The sequence below is a fragment of the Fukomys damarensis genome, unplaced genomic scaffold, assembly GCF_012274545.1.
Source record: "Fukomys damarensis isolate Sample0158 unplaced genomic scaffold, DMR_v1.0_HiC HiC_scaffold_38, whole genome shotgun sequence".
NCBI lineage: Eukaryota > Metazoa > Chordata > Mammalia > Rodentia > Bathyergidae > Fukomys > Fukomys damarensis.
Window position 1 is genome coordinate 67,810,710 of NW_022900950.1, and position 6,195 is coordinate 67,816,904.

A 6,195-nucleotide genomic window follows, 5' to 3' on the forward strand; every position below is an offset into this window, starting at 1 on the left:
TACATACATACTTCTGATCTAAAGTTGGTTGAACTTGTGACAGTCCAAAGAGCCAGAGGGCTGACTGTGCTGTGAGACATAAGAGAGAGACTTACTGGGAGAAGAAGCAAGGAACACATAGAGTTTGTTACATTAAGTTTGCACTTCATCCTATGGGTAACAGGGAGCTGCTGAAGATTTATGCATAGCTGAGTAACAAAATCAGATTTATGTTTACGTATAGGAAAAACAACTTGAAGCTCTGCTATCTCATGGAAACTATTGCCACACCCCACTTTCCATTGCATTCCACACACACACACACACACACACACACACACACACAGTACACTCAGTTTTCAGACTACTGCAAAAGCACAGTGGTAAAGGAAGTGTATTTTTATAGTAAGGCAGTGTCTAGTTTCCAGCAAGGATGGACATGCAATGTTAACAAATGTGAGTTTCGCAAATTTGAACAACAAAGAAAAAAACCAGTTGCTACCTCAGATGAATCATGAATAATGTTTAACACTAACTGGTGGCACTCCATAGATCCTGGAGCCACTGATGAAAAGTAATGGAAGTTATTTGTTATAATCACTGTAGAATTTCAACCCAAGAGGGTGACAGTGAGGGGGGAGAGGAAGGGAGGGAAAGCAGATGCTGCCTCAAGCAAAAAGTGATTGTAGCCAACATTCCTGTGGAAACTCCTTGAATTACTCATAAAGTACAATTCATACACTTAGTATAAATATACATTATTATTTACAAATGCAGTCTGTAAAGGGCATATAAAAATGAATTTTGCACCACTTTCACCACACCAATGGATTTTGAATTTGCATCTGTCAAATGCATGTATGATGTGGACAGCACTTATAGCATTTCAAATGGACAAGCACACAAAGAAGTGTATTTTTTAAACCTAAATTTGAAGAACTTCAAAGTTGTCCCTGCTGTAATGTAAGTGTTGTGTATGACCTTATATGTTATCTTAAGCAGAAAAAGAGCTAGTACCAATTTCTAGAATTGGAAAATATCCGGGAACATAAATTGCTTATAACCTAGACCGTCTTATGCCTCAGGCTATAATGAGTGATTGGTACTTCTATAGAGTTCATGGCTATTAGGGGGATCTCAGATTATTACAGGCTTTTATTTCCTCTCAAAATACTTTGTGTTTCAGTCAGAATTTGGGCAAATACACTGAAGGTACATTGTACTTGAAAAGCATTTTTCATGCTGGGTACGGTGGCACATGCTTATAATTCCAGTACTCTGAGAGGCTGAGGGAGAAGGATCACTAAGTTGTAGCACAGCCTAGTAAACCTAGCAACTTAGTGAGAACCTATTTCAAAATAAAAAATAAAAAAGAGGCAGGGGGTGTAGTTCAACATAAAGACATTGGGTTCAATACCTAGTACTGCAAACATAAAATAAGTCACATGTCCTAGAAACAGCAACTGAAAATGATTGGTAACTAGGGCTTGATGGGAAGATTTTGATGGAGGGCAGGATGCCAGGGAAAGTAACTGGAAAATTGTGGACAATGAATGCTCTCCATCTAACTGCTCTGTCGGCCACTGTGATGTCACTCTCAGGAGCCTCCTCTTCCATGTGTGCTCCAGCTGTCAGTCTCGCAGGTGCTGAGGTCCACCCACTGCCTGGCAGAGGCTGGCAGATCCTCACTGGGCAGCCCAAGGGACTTATGGTGACGTCACTTCCTTTTTTCAAGGAGGAATATCTTTTCTGAACTGTTGGCAGTTGCTGACAAAGACTTGTTTTTATGTAAGTTTGGGTTCAGCAATGACCAGAAGCTGACTTTGAAAGACTATCATGAAAATGTTTTTGCCTCTCACTATGATTGCTACTAGGAGGTCTGTCATACTTAGGGAGGTTGTTGCATTCTGAAAAATACATCATCATCTTGTCCCCAACTCTTTTCCTATCTTTCTTAAGGCAGACCTTCTTTACACACACACTCACACCCAAGAGTGGCCAAAAGTCTGGGTCATGGACTCCAGAGCTCCTGAATTCTAACCCCATCTGGGGCTGGGTCCTGAACAAGTTCTTTACAATGAACCTGCTCAGCTATAAACTGAGACTAACTTTAACCTGTACCTCCTGATATTCTGGGGAGTGAACAAGAAAATATATGTACTATGCCAGCATGGTGGCTGTTATGGGGGAAAAATAAATACCATTATTTCTTCTTCTTTTCATTTGTATTGTAGTTAGGCATTGTTCTCTGCCAATTTTTTGTACTGTTTCATATTTTATTTATATTTTTATTAATAGAATGCATTAATTTTATGTTTTTCATCAAGTTTATTTTACACTTTAGGTATATGACATGATGACATCCATCACTGGGAATTTGTAACGTTGCATGATACATCTTGATTCTTATTTTCTCTCCATTTCCCTGCCCTCCCTTCAACCCCTCCTCCCCCATTTGCAAAAACTTTGTTTCCATTTTTTACGTTTCTCTTATTTTTCCTTTCTATTCTTTCCTTTACCCTACTCCTCCCACTTCCTCTTCCCCTTTAGACCTTTTCTTCCTGTTTCACATTATCTATTGTACATTTTGATTCTTATTTATACTTTAAGTTTCTCATACCAGAGAAGTTTCAGTATTTACACGTGTGTCCTATTTATTTCTCTTAAAGAGTATGGCCTTAATGTGTATCCATTTAGCTACAAATGAGTCTAGTTTTTCATTCTTTATGGCTGAGCAGTACTCCATTTTATAAAACAAAACAAAAGAAAATAAAAAAAACTTCTTTATCCAGTCTCTAGTGATAGGCAATTGGGCTGTTTCCAATTTTTCTTATTACAAACTGTGCTGCTATATACATGGGTGAGCATATGGTATGATTCTTTTAAATCTTTTGGGAAGATGCCCAGCAGGGGAATAGTGGGTCAAAGGGAACCTCTACTCCTAGTTTTTTGAGGTATCTCCATATTGATCACTGCGGTGGTTGCACCAGTCTGCACTCCCACCAACAATGGAGAAGGGTTCCTTTCTTCCCACAACCCTGCCAGCATTTGTTATTGGTTGATTTCTCTCTTCCAATTTTTAATTATAATATATTTTGTGAACACATTCTCATATGAGGAATATTCTAAGATACAAGATTAGATTATGTCACAGAATTCTATTGTATAGACAATTTAATTAACAATATGAAAATACTTTTTTCATCTTATTTTTCTTTTGGTACTGGGGATTGAACTTGGGACCTTGTGCTTGTGAGGCAGGCAGCAACACCACTGAGCTAAATCCCTGGCCCCTCATCTTATTTTTCTTACTAAATGAGAAGATTTATCACTTGCGCTGATATATGCTTAGTCATATAGACCTAATATACTATTTGTTTTCTTTTATTTCATTTAGATGAGGAAGAATAAGTTATTTTTACTAGGGTACTTTTCTCTACAGATCAGCACTGACTCACTACATGATATACACTTTTTTAAAAAGCTAGATGAGTTAAATAAAACAATACAAAATAAAATATGATCAGTTCACCAAAGAATTGGAATACATTAAAAGGTTTCAATCAGAAATCTAACAGATTAAAATCATATTGGGAGTATGGGCAGTAAAACTCACCAAGGTGAGACGGAATTTCACATCTAGGAAACAATGATGCCTTCAGACTCCGAGTACTCAGAGACATAGTAAAAGCAACAAAAGAGCATGAAAAATGGATGAAAAAACTACTAGGTGATACAAAGAAGACTAATCTAAGAATAACTGGAATAAGTGAAAAATCAGAATATAACACAACTGACATAAAAAAAACCTGTTCACAGAAATAATGGTGGAACACTCCCCAAATATAGGGAAAGAAATAAACATACAGATAAGCAAGTCATATTGAACCCCAAATAGCCATGACCAAAAGAACTTCTTCATGCCACATTATATTTAAAATTCCATATGTCAATTATAGGAACAAAAATTTAAAAGCTGATAGAGAAAGGCAACAAATCACATATAGAAGTAAATTAATGAAGATAGTGGCAGGCCTCTCCACACAAAATTTATAGACCAGGAGAGCTTGGAGTGAAATGTTCCAAGCCCTAGTAGATAACAAACTCCAACCCTGGCTTATTGATTCAGCAGAACTTTCCTTTACAGTTGATGGACAAATAAAGTATTTCCATGATAAGTAGTGCCTCAAGAAATTCATGACTACCAAAACAGCATTAAAAAATGTTTAGGATGTACTAGAAATAGTTAATGAAGCAAAAAATGCCAATATGTTAGAAAGAATGAATATACCTAACGACAAGCAGCTAAGCAAAACAGGAAAAAATAAAGAAACCAGCAACAGGAAAATAATGCAATGAGAGAAACATGTCCATAACTTCTCAGTAATAACTCTCAGTATAAATGGTCTCAATTCTCCAGTCGAATGACACAGACGGCAGAATGGATCAAGAAACAAAACCCAGCTTTATGAAGAATACAAGAAACACATTTAATTAAAAAAATACAGATGAAAAATCAAAGGATGGAAAACAACATTTCATGGAACAGGAACCTGGAAAAATTTAGCTATTGTGGATTGGTCCTTGATCTTGACTTAATTCACAGGGTTAAAGGAGATAGAGTAATAGCTACCAAACACTGTCATTTCCTATGTTGTACTTGATGCTATTGTTGATGCTGATTGCATCACTTGGGCTAAAGTGTTGTAATTGATCTAATCAGTTGTCCTTCCTGGTAAACTGAAAATGAGATTGCCTAAGAGTCATTAGACAGTCAAAATATAAAGATCAGCTATATCTGGAAGATACCTCTGAGAAACAATCATTCTTAAGGGTGCTAAATACAAGCAAAAAAAAAAAAAAAAAAAAAAAAAATATAAAAAAAAAAAAAAAAAAAAAAAAAAAAAAAAAAAAGATTCTTACAATAAGCATTGAAGTATCAACCCAGGAATTAAACCAAAAACAGCACCACCAACAAAAATCAAAATAAGAAGACACCTAAGCAAGGCACAAACCCAGACTTCCAGCTCATCAAAGGCAAATTCTTTGGGAAATGAGGAGGGAAAAATCTGATGATAAACCACTTGGACAATGTGAAATGATAGCATAAGAAGTAACAAAACAGATACGTGAGGCTCTAGAAAAATTCAGAACAGAAATAATGTCCCAGATAACTACAGAGATGTTGTGTAGAATGAATGACATGATTAGAAACACTAGAACACACACAGATTAAAAAAATAGATGAGCTCAGGACCATGATGGAAGCCATAAATGCCCAGCATAGGAAAGAAATGGAAACCATGAAAGAGATTCAAACAAATATTCAGGAGATTAAAAATTACAACAAAGGTTTTTGCAGCACAATGAGTCAATGTGAAGATAGAATATCAGATATAGAAGACAGGATTGTGGTTAGTGACCATGAAAAGAGAGACTTCTTAAAAATAGTAAGAGACCACGAGAAATTGATCCAGCAGCTCCTAGATGACACAAAGAAGAGTAACATAAGATGGATAAGAGTCCACAAAAAAGCAGGAGAAAATGACATTAAAAAAAAAGTTCACAGAATTAATGACAGAAACCTTCCCAAGCAGAGGAAAAGAATATTACATATAGATAAGTGAGTCATATAGGACTACAACTAGCTATGATTAAAAAAAAAAAAAAAAAACCCACCTAGACATAATAGTCAAGATCCCAGGAACCCAACAGAAGAACAAACTCCTACAAGCAGTTAGAGAAAAGAAACAACTCACATACAAACAAAAGCCCATCAGAATCACAGCAGACTTTTCAACACCAGCTCTCAAGTCAAGGAGAGCCTGGAGTGAAATATTTCAAGCCCTAAAGGGAAACAACCTTCAGCCTACATTGATGTATCCTGCAAAACTATCTTTCAGAATTTATGGGGAAATAAGATACTTCTATGACAAAGAATATTTAAGAAACTTTATGAATACCAAAACCACTCTAAATAATTCTAAACAATATCCTAGAAAAAGACAATGAAGGTCACAACTCCATGAGGCCCAACAGAGGAAATCCATCAGGAAAGGCAAGAAATTAAAAGGTGGGGGTAAAAAAAATAAGAGCCAACAACAGGAAAAGATCATGACAAGGGTAAGCAATACATAACAGCTATAACCATCAATGTAATGGCCTCAATTCAGCAGTCAAAATAAATAGAATGGCAGAATAAATTAAGAAGTAAAA